The sequence below is a fragment of the Schistocerca piceifrons genome, chromosome 2, assembly GCF_021461385.2.
Source record: "Schistocerca piceifrons isolate TAMUIC-IGC-003096 chromosome 2, iqSchPice1.1, whole genome shotgun sequence".
Taxonomy (NCBI): domain Eukaryota; kingdom Metazoa; phylum Arthropoda; class Insecta; order Orthoptera; family Acrididae; genus Schistocerca; species Schistocerca piceifrons.
In genome coordinates, this window is record NC_060139.1 from 1,025,612,796 (window position 1) to 1,025,624,551 (window position 11,756).

Here is an 11,756-nt window from a genome sequence, read left to right on the forward strand (position 1 = left end):
GTAGTTAAAAGTACCTTTACCTTGTAATTGTTTCTTTAGTTTGGTTTACAGTGATTAAACTAGATTAACTGTTCATTAATAGTGGTAGCATAGTGCTATAGTTCCCAAGAAATGCTTTAGAGAGGCTGTGTCATGATTCACACAGTTTTTTTCACTGTGCATTTGCAGTATATGGTATATGCTTGTGAGTACTTTTTTGTTTAGTTTCAGGTTGATGCTATGACTTCCAGGAATCTTTTTTGGCGTTGGTTTGGGATAGTGTGATTGTGAGCGTGTTGAATCATGCTTGTAAACTGTCTTTGTGCATATTTTGGCATTCCTGGGAAATGGCAGCAAAAACAAATGTGAAATTGAAGTCAACTTCAATCTGCAGCACTAGACCTGGTAGGAATCAGGTGCTTAGGGCTACAAGTGTTTTGTGTCCAGTCACTGCCAACTCTGGGGATCTAAAAATACTGTACCTGTGTGAACTGTAACCATTATGAACTGATTGTCATACTCTGCCATACTAAAGCAGTAAGCACATATGCAGTGACAGCACTGTATGAGGAAAGTACAGCATGTTCCCCACACTGCCTCTCTCCCTGCAGGTGTCCATGTGTTGGACTCCAGTAGGTGAAGATTGTTCCTTTTGCTCTCTGCACCTCCTTGAAAACCTCAATCAGGACTTCACGAATGAAATATAAATATCACTGATGTAAAGATAGATTGCTACATACCATAAAGAAGACACGTCACAATTAAAAGACACTCACATATAGATTTCGGCCACAGCCTTCATCAGTAAACACACACACACACACACACACACACAAGTAAAAAACATTCACACAGATATACACACAAGAAAAGTCACCTCATGACTGCCAATTCCAGCATCTCAGGCTGCAGCGCCAACTGTAACTATCATTCTATTTCTGGAAACTTAAGTGCAGCTAACACATTGAACTGCTGAATTGAAGCAACATTCAGAGTCCTGTGCACTAAGAAGTAAGTCTATCTGTCATTATTCTTATTTGGAGGCATCTGTATCAGTATATTTATTTTATGTTAATATTCTTTTCTTTTGACAATTTCCTCTGTCACTGTCGCACAATTAAGAAAATGAAATATTTAACAAAAAATTAGTTTTAAAATTATTATGAGAAGTTAATAATTAAGTGCCATAAAGAAACTTTTTCAAGAATGGCAGCAATTTTAGATGCTCATTCTAAAGTTCATCTTCTTTCATAGCTTTGGTAGCTAATAACCAGTGGAAAATTGCTCCTATTTGAGAACAAAAAGGCAGATACACTCCTCTTTAAAAGACTGACAGAAAAGTAGGGAATCAGCTTCCTCAGTCCTCATTCCACCTTCCTCAGCAAAAATTTTGGCATGAGAACATATTCACACTCTTTTAACACAGAACATTCTAAACCTTTTTACTTAGTCTCTATCTGTAGTTATGCCTTCATACTCAGCACCTCCCTCTCATTGCCACTGTATTCATACGTCTCTCTCCCACTGTCTCTCCCATTGATTTACAGTATATCAAACTGTCACTGGTACCTCAATTTACACTGTCTCCTTTTGCCTTTCCTTTGCACTGTCACTGTCTCCACTACATCTCAGCAGCTCAAAAATTCTGGGGCTCCAACTTCTCCCCTGTACCCAAGTGATTGTTTGCAGATGATACTGTCATTTACCATCATGTAACGTCAACAGATGAGCAAAACTAATTGCAGAATGATTTAGACAAGATATCATATGGTGAAAAAGTAGCAATTGACTCTAAATCATGAAAAGTGTGAAGTCATCCACATGATCACAAAAAAGAATCCACTAAATTTCTGGTTATATGATAAATCACTCAAATCTAAAGGCCATAAACTCAACTATATACTTAGGGATTACAATTGCAAATAACTTGAACTGAATGATCACATAGATGATGCTATGGGGAAAGCAAATGAAAGACTGCAATTTATAGGCAGAACACTTAGAAAATGGAACAAGTCTACTGAAGAGACTGATTATACTATGCTTGACTGCCCTCTTCTGAAGTATTGCTGTGCAGTGTGGGATCTGCATCAGGTAGGATTGATGGAAGGCATTGAAAAGTTCAAAGAAGAGCAGCTCATTTTGTATGATTGTGAAATAGAGGGAGAGTACCACAGATATGATACATGAATTAGGGAGGCAGTCATTAAAACAAAGGTGTTTTTCGTAATGCCAGGACCTTCTCATGAAATTTCAGTCGCCAACTTTCTCCTCAGAGTGTGAAATTTTTTTTTGGCAGCACCTACATAGGGAGAAATTATATAAATTATATATTATAATAAAATAAGAGAAATTGGAGATTGCCCATAAAGGTTTAAGTGTTCCTTTTCTCACACATTTTTTCGAAAGTGGAATGGTAGAGAAGTAGCTTAAAGGTGGTTCAATGAACCCTCTGCCAGGCACTTAATTGTGAATTGCAGAATAATCACATACATGTAGATATCGATGTCTAAAATTTCGGTACATAATGCATCCTCCCTTGTAGCTATGTGGTAAAGTCTGACAGTCTGGGAGGGTCCAGACCTAAGCCTAAGTATATTTTCCACTCATATATATTTTTCATTTCCACTGTCTGCTCTCTCTTTTGCCCCCATTGCTTCTATCTGCATGCATTCCTGTTTGTCTTTTACTGCCACTGTCCCTTACTGACCATCAATATCTCCTCTCTGTCTGGTCTCATTGTTACTTCATCCATCTCTCTTTTTCTTTTACTGACTTTTTTTCTCACATCATCACTGTCTCCCCTTTCTTTCTCTCCCACTAGTACTGTCTCCTCTCTCTTCCACCATCACTATCTCCTCTCTCTTCGACAATCACTGTCCCCCTGCTACCATCTTTCATCACAGAAAAGCATGAATAAGTTCACATGCCAAAATGCAGAATGACAATTGAGGCAACTGGTTCTTCATTTTTCTGTAACAGTCTTTTAAAGAGGGACATACCTGCATTTTTTGTGCTGCGGCAGGAGGATTTTTCTGCTGGTCTCCTTCCTTTCCCACTGCAGAAGGACATGCTGCTAACGTAAAATGAAATCTATGGATAAGTAAATTTTTGACAGTTTATTTATATACTTTGACATGTTTATACACTTTGACACATATAAACAATAAATAAGAATAGGGTTAACAAAATAATTGCATGCTTTACATTTTTTTCTGGACACTTTGCTCATCAAACACTATTAATCTGAAGTGCCAGTCTTATGATTTGTATCTCAGTTTTACGTAATTTTTTGCAGTTATTTCAAGTTCAGACCCTTTTTAGCCAATTTTTTTGTTACTGCAGTACCACTTTGGGCATATTTGTTTAGACATGAAGTACCCGTTATACAGAGACAGGATGTCATAAAATTTTATTGGTGAAAAACGCTGACTAAATACATATAACAATGAAAACAATCAATTATTGATAAATATATCTAAAAGATGATTTGACTTACTGAACAAAAGTTCTGGCAGGTCAATAGACACACAAACAAACACAAACATACACACGAAATTCAAGCTTTCGCAAACAATGGTTGCTTCGTCAGGAAAGAGGGAAGGAGAGGGAAAGACTAAAGGATATGGGTTTTAAGGGAGAGGGTAAGGAGTCATTCCAATCCCGAGAGCGGAAAGACTTAGCTTAGGGGGAAAAAAGGACAGGTATACACTCGCACACACACACATATCCATCCGCACATACACAGACACAAGCAGACATTTTCCCACGTGGAATGTTTCCCTCTATTATATTGAATTATTGATAAAATTATTTAATTGGATGGATAAAAAATCTGCTCACCAAGCAGCGGCAGAACACACACACATAAAAGACTGTTGTGATTGGCAAGCTTTTGGAGCCAGTGGCTCCTTCTTCAGGCTGAAGGGTTGAAGGAGAAGAAAGAAGGGTGAAGGAAAAGAACTGGAGAGGTCTAGTAAAAGGGGTAGATTTTGGGAAAGTCATCTGGAACCATAGGTAAGGGAAGACTTATCATACAGGATGAGAAGGAAAGACTGATTGTTGGGCATTGCATCGAACGAGATTTGAAAACCTGAGAGCAAAACCCGAAGTGCAAGACAGGGTAATATGCAAGACAGAGATCACTAACAAAACATTGAGCACTAGTTAATAGCAGTGAGAAGCTATGTGCATTGTGTAGCAGAGGTGGGAGGGGGCGGTGAAAAATAGATGGGAAAGACAATGAAAGATGTAGGAAATTAAAATGGAGTGAAGTAAAGAGTAGTTACAGTGCAGAAAAGCTGAGAGGGAAGAAATTAACGTAAATTAAGGCCAGGTGGGTGGCAAGAACCAAGGACATGATGTAGTACTAGTTTCCACTTGCGGAGTTCTGGGAAACTGGTGTCTGGGGGAAGAATCCTGATGGCACATGTTTTGAAACAGGTGCCAAAGTCACGAATATCATGCTGTAGAGCAGCAGGATACTGTGAGTTGCCAGTATATATCCTCTGCCTATACCCATTCATCCTAATTGATAAGTTGGTGGTAGTCATGCCGATGTAGAAGGTTGAACAGTGTTTACACAATAGCTGGTATATGACGCGTGTCATTTCACAGATGGCTCTCCCTTTGATACTATATGTTTTTGCCAGTTACAGGGCTATTATCAGTGGTGGTAGGAGGGTGCATAGTGCAAGTCTTGGAGCAGGGATGGTCACAGGGGTAGGAGCCATAGGGTAGGGATATGGGTGCAGAAGAAGCATAGGGTCTGACAAGAATATTGTGGAGATTGGGAGGGTGTCAGAAAGCTACTCTAGGTGTGGTGGGCATTATTTAAGACAGAGTAGATCTCACTTCAGGGCATGACTTTAGGAAATCATGGCCCTGTCGAAGTAGTTAATTAACACATTCCAGACCTGGATAAAATTGGGTCACAATGGTGTGCTCCGAAGCTGTTTTGTGGAGGGATCAGCAGTCCCAGGATTGGATGTGATGGCCAAGGAAATCATCTTTTTGAGTAGACTGGTGGAGTAATTATGTGCAGTGAAGGCTGGGGTGAGAATGCTGGTGTATTGCTGTTGTAATACCACAACCCCTTTTGGGACCCTGTATCCTTTTCCAGTGCCATCCCGACTCTCCCAAAGAGGGCAGGTGTGTAATGTCAGTAATTTACACTAATTAAACTGCTGCTTTGACTTTGTCTTTCCTGGTTATCTAGATTCAAATACACCAAAGATTTTTTTGTGGAGCAGATTAGTAATTTGCGCTAATTTAGGCTATTGTTTTGACATTGTTTGTGTTGGAGCTCACCAGTATGCAGAATGAAGGAAATATGTTGGATTAAAAGTTAATGTACCATCACAATTTGTACACAATACAAACTACAGGCACATGGTAGGAATAATTTTGCTATTGTAATTATGAATTAATAAACAATTAAAGCTTCAAAATTTCTGGTCATCAAAGGACAGCTATTTTTAAGTTTTCAAGCTAAAAATTGTTTGTATCCAAAATATAAATATGACATGATGATTTTTCAGTCAGAATTAAGCATACTCATGTTTTTGGTTAACAGAACTGTAATGATGACTATATAAAAATGTAAAATTTTACTAGTACAAAATTTAATTAATAGAATATAGGCCTTTCATTCAATAAAACTAATCCCTGTGTTCACCTGAAAATGATAGGGTGATTATCCTTTAAGCAAGTCTTCTTCTTCTTCTTCTTCTTCTTCTTCTTCTTCTTCTTCTATGTGATCAGGCCCAGTGGACCGCACGGTGCTACAAGTTTCCTTCTCCATTGGATTCTGTCCATTGCTGCTATCTTCCATCTGTCTACATCTATTGATGCTTGGTTTAAGTCTTCATGGAGGCAATCCTTCCAACACTTCTTGGGTCTCCCTGGAGGTCTCTTTCCTGTAGGTGTGAAATCCGGGAGCTTCCGAGACCATCTATGATCTTCCATCCAGGCCACACGGCCGGTCCACTGCATTTGTTTGGCTTTGACAGTTTCTGCTATGTTGAGCTACTGGTATAGTTCCTCAAGCTCTTGGTTCTGTCTGATCCTCCATTCCACTGTGTCTACATCCAGAACCAGACCAATGATCTTCCGAAGCACTTGTCTCACAGCCAAATAGAACAACAAACTGGACCAGGGCTTTGTATAGTCGAATCTTGAACTGTCTGGAGAGATATCTGGACTGAAGCAGTTGTGCTAGGCCATGGTAAGATCCGTTTCCTGTTTGCATTCTGGCATTGATCTCTGCTTCATGTGATGAGTTCTCAGTGAAAAGTGTCCCTTGGTATTTAAATTCATGCACTCTCTTGTAGGACTGGTCTCCCACCTGCAGTGATTGTAGATGACTAGTAGTTTGACTTTGGCCACACATCATAATGAGGTACTCTGTCCTAGCTCTGTTTATGCTTAGCCCAAATTTGTTGTCAATCTCCTTTAGTGCTCTGGTCATTTGCTCCAACTCCTCTTCAGACCTAGAGAATAAACAGATGCATAGACTAAGTATGCCAGTCTCTTTCCTTCAATTTCAATCCCTTCATTCTCTTGGAACATCTCATGTACAATCTTCTTGAGGGCAAAATTGAACAGGATAGGGGACAAACCATCTCCTTGCCTGAGTCCCGTCAAAATTTCAAATTCCTCAGGTACGCAATTTCCCATCTTCACCTTTTCACATGTTTCACTCAGACAGATATTTATCTGATTGATGAGTTTCTCTGCCATGCTAAACTCCCTTAAACAGCTGAGCAGGCTCTTGTGATGTATAGAACCATAGGCCTTCTTAAAATCAATGAATAAAATATGCAAATCTTTACCATATTCACCCAGTTTCTCAGTGAGTTGCCAGAGATTGAGGATGTGATAGACTGTTGACCACACTGATTGGAAACCTTACTGGTACTCCCCAATCACGAATTCTGCCACAGGATGAATTCTATGTAGAAAGCAATTGGACAGGATCTTATAGCAGATGTTAAGCAGGATGATTTCTCAATAGTTGTCACATTTCAGTTTGTCGCCCTTCTTATTTATTGGACAAATCAGAGCTGTTTTCTGTTCTCAGGGCAGTTCTTTTTTGGGTCATATTACCTGTATCAGTCAGTGTATTCTTCCTGCAAGTTTCTCTCCTCCTGCCAGTATCATTTCAGTCTGTATTGCATCTTCAATTGGACTTTTATTATGTTAATGTGTCTGATTCGGGTTTTATCTCATGCAAGGTAGGAGGGGGGTAATCTGCATTGGCTCTAATTGTAAGTAAGTAATATAATAATTAAAATGATACATGCAAATTAACAAAATATAGTGTTGCAATGAAAAAACATGTACTTTATGGCCTCAATAGAAACAGATTCTGTCCTGCCTTTGAATGAAATTATTTACTTTAATTTCATGTAAATTTCTATCTAATTTGAGAAGATGTGTGTAAAAATTTTAATTGTATAAATCTAAAAATTTAATATGTAACAGTGACAGTAATTGTTTAAAATCATATAAATAGAGGTGATTTGTATGCTGCCATAGATCAGTCTGAGGGCAGTCTTATGTCAGTCATGAGACGGTGTTAAGTCAATTTTACCCATGTAATTTGCCGACAAACATCTAGCATGAGAAATAAAACTTATTGAGAACAAGAAATACTGGAACTTATTTCAACCCCTCCTTTCTGGGGATTACATGAGAAGGGAAGTGGTGGAGGAGAAACTCCAAAGGCTAAGGGAGACAACCCCAACAGAAAATCCTTTCTTGCGTTAGGCCTAGCAAGCCAGTAGGAAAGTCTTCATATATTGCTTTCAAAACACAACAAGCCTCAGAACGAACCACACAGGATTTGACCCCACTGCTTCTTCAAGTACTGGTGCAAATGATGGGAGACCTGATGATATTCATCAGTACAAGAAGATGAAACCTACTGGACTAAAAAATAACCTAAATATTGGCACCCTTGATATATTAACCCTCAATGGAAAAATGGAAGAAATGACAGATGTACTAACAGAGAGGAAGTTAGATATATTGGGATTAAGCGAAACAGAGTGGAAGGGAAAAGGTGAGAAGAATTTGAGAGGAGGAGAAAAACTGTACTGGAGTGGGAATAACAGGTCTGGAAGAAATGGTGTGGCAGTGATGGTGAATAAGAATGTACAAAGCTGTATTGAAAATGTGAGATATATATCAGACAGGATCATAATCTTAAACCTGAGATTCCAAAAAGAAACACTAAAAGTAATCCAGATTTATGCACCTCAAGTGGGATGTAGTGAAGAAGAGAAGATGGACTTTGAAAATGTGTTAGAAAACCATATAGAGAGTGCTAATATAGTGATGGGAGATTTTAATGCACAGGTAGGCAAAGACATAAAGGGATTTGAGCAAGTATTAGGATGTTTTGGATATGGAGGCAGAAATGAAGAAGGGAAAAGACTCCTGGATTTGTGCCAGAGGAATGGAATGAATATAGCAAACAGCTGGTTTATGAAGAGATAAAGTCATGTTATCACCAGATAAAGTTGGGATGGAAGAACCAAGAGTGTAATTAATTATATTCTAGTAGATAGGGAATGGGGAGAGAAAGTAACAAATGTGAAGGTAATTCCAAGTGTGAGTGCAGATGGAGATCATAGAATACTGGTGGGACAATGGAAAATGAATCAGTGTGTGAAAAATAGAAAACAGAAGACAGTGATGAGGATACGGGATTGGAAACTGAAGGAGTGTGAATGTGCTGAGAAGTACAGAGAATTAATCACACAAAAATTTCCAAAAGAAGTTTTCTGTGATGTAGAAAAAGAATGGAGTTTATTCAAAGACACTTTAGTCGAAGCAGCACAAAAAGTACGTGGCAGAACATCTGGTAAGGAAAAAATAAGACACAAGTTGGTGGGATGATACCACAATCCAAGCAGTTAGAAGAAAAAATAGAGCATGGAGAAAGTGGTGGAAAACTAAAAATGATGAAGACCATAAAAGATATGTAGAGGAAAAGAAGAAGTGCAAAGAAATAGTGGAAACAGCAAAGAAAAAGGCATGGGAAGATTTTACAAAAAAAACTTGAAGAAGATGTGAAGAGCAATAAGAAAATGTTCTATAAAATGATGAAAAATAAAAGGAAGGCTTCTGAAGTACCAGTAAAGATGGAAACAGAGGACGGTAACATTATCGAAGATCCAGGGAATATAAAAGATCTCTGGAAAGAACATTTTAAGAAGCTGTTAAATGCTGAGGAGCAGGTACATGAGGAAACAACAAATAATGGAGAAACTGAGAGAAGTTGGGAAGCAGAATTAGGACAAATTACACGGGAAGAAATGGAAAAAGCTGTGAAGCAGATGACTGGGGGGAAAGCCCCAGGACCTGATGAAGTATCAGTGGACATGATAAGAGCAGCAGGTCCAGTGGGAATGCAGTGGCTGTATAGAGTACTATCAAGCGTGTGGAGAAATAGTACAATACCTGACGACTGGAGAACAAGAGACATTGTTCCCATCTTCAAGAAAGGCAATAAAAGACTTTGTAAAAACTACACAGGAATAACCCTTACGAGTCATACAGCTAAGATTTTTGAAAGAATTTTACTAAATCGAATAAGTGAAAAGATAGGAAAGGAGCTGAGTGAAGAACAGCATGGGTTTAGGAAAGGAAGAAGCATGACCGACCTGATATTTTCTATCTTTCAATTGATGGAAAAAAGTTGGGAGTATAACAAAAGGGTGATAATGGTTTTTATAGACATAGAAAAGGCATATGACTCAGTTGACAGGGAAAGACTCTGGGAAGAAATGAAGAAGATAGATATAGAAGAAGGATACATTAATGTTATAAAGACAATGTACAGAGGACACAATTGTAGAATTAGAACACCATTGGGGAACTCTGAATACTTTGAAATAAGACAAGGACTTAAGCAAGGAAGTATTCTATCTCCTGCACTTTTTAATGTTGTGATGGAGGGAATGAATAGGACAGTTAAAGATATAGTAAAAGAAAAAGCAGATGATATGGTAATATGGGGGTGATAAAGAGGTAGATGTAGAGTTACAGCTTGATGTGTGGAAGGAAATAATGAAAAGGTATGGATTAAAAACAAATAAAGATAAGAGTGAAGTAATGGTATTTGGAAGAGAGAAAGGAATCAACGGAAATATTACCTTGAATGGAGAACCCCTCAAAGCGGTAGAAAGTTTCACTTATTTAGGGAGTGAAATATCTAGGGATGGAAGAATAACTAATGAAATTAATAGGAGGTTACAGAAGGGAGGTAATTTCTACCGAACAATAAAACACCTGATTTGGAATAAAGAAATTTCAGAAAGAGCAAAACTCCTTATGTATAAGAATTATTACATCCCAATTTTCACCTATTGTGGAGAAACATGGACAATGACAAAAGGGACTGGAGCAGACTGCAAGCAGGTGAAATGAAATTTCTCAGAGCAGTTAAGGGAAAACAAGAATGGACAGAGGAAGGAATGTAGAGATTAGAAAGGACCTCAAACAAGAAAGTATGAGAGAAGAAATTGAAAGAAAGAGATTAAGATGGTATGGGCATATTAAGAGGATGCATGGGCAGAGACTCCCCAAAATTATGGAAGAACTAAAGATGGATGGGAAAAGACCTAGAGGGCGCCCAAGAACACGGTGTAAACAGGAGTGAGAATATCTGTAGAAAGGAGAGGTGTGACCTGGCAGCAAGTGGAGGAAGAAAAGTGGTGGGAGGACTGAGCCAAATGGAGAGGACTCATCAGCACCCAGACCCGGCAGTAGCTGGAGCGGGATTCGGATATAGATAGATAGATTTCAACCATTACATTACTCCTGTGTGGCAGCGCAATAACGTCGAGATGAACTTATGGCAGCCTTAAGAAGCAACACCCTGGATTACACAAGATATGTCTTATTTATTTGGTGGAGGATATCCACAATATGACATGGTATATTGTTTTTCTTGTGATAAGCAATGATACATATCCAAAACTTCACCACACAAAAACACATTTTAACCACGATATATTACAACATGGTGAAAGGAACTGGGATGTGTATAATACTGCATTGTATGCTAATGGTTATTACGTTTCAGGTGAAATAATTGTTTACAATATACTGTGCCATATACCGGTATTGGGATGTGAATGGAAACAAGGATCTGTATGGAAGAAGTGAATGTGTGAGTCAGTGGACCAACATCAACAGCCAGCAATCAGCAGCACGGATTGTCAGATGAGTACCAAAACAGTACTTACATAACAGAGTAGTGAAACAGTGTACTGTTAGGAAGTGAAATTGCATGCTTAAGTCAGGCAAAAATAATTGCGTGTGACATACTCTGAAAATATTACAGGAAAGATAGTTTTCAGAAGTGGTTTTTTTTATCATCTCATCAAGTCATCCAATAAATTAGAAGCAATATATTTCCTGTACATGACCAAGACAGAATCACAACAAGATTGGGTGGGCAGCTGCATGCATCAAGGCCGAATCTAAACACTGAAAGCCATGAGTAGCCATCAAGTAGTTTAATTTCACCTTTCCATGGATTTCAACAATCCAAAGAAATACTAGAAATTTTTTTAAGTTACTAGGCAGTAAAGTGTTTAAACTTAATTTTAGAAAAATAGACAATACCTGCATAAAAATTGACCAGAACTACACACAGCTACAGAAGTTTTGCATCATCCTGGTTTCCAGAACTCCTGAAGACAGACACTGACTGTGGATGTTGTATCACAGACACAGTCCCTTTGACTGTTTGGAGATGTCAC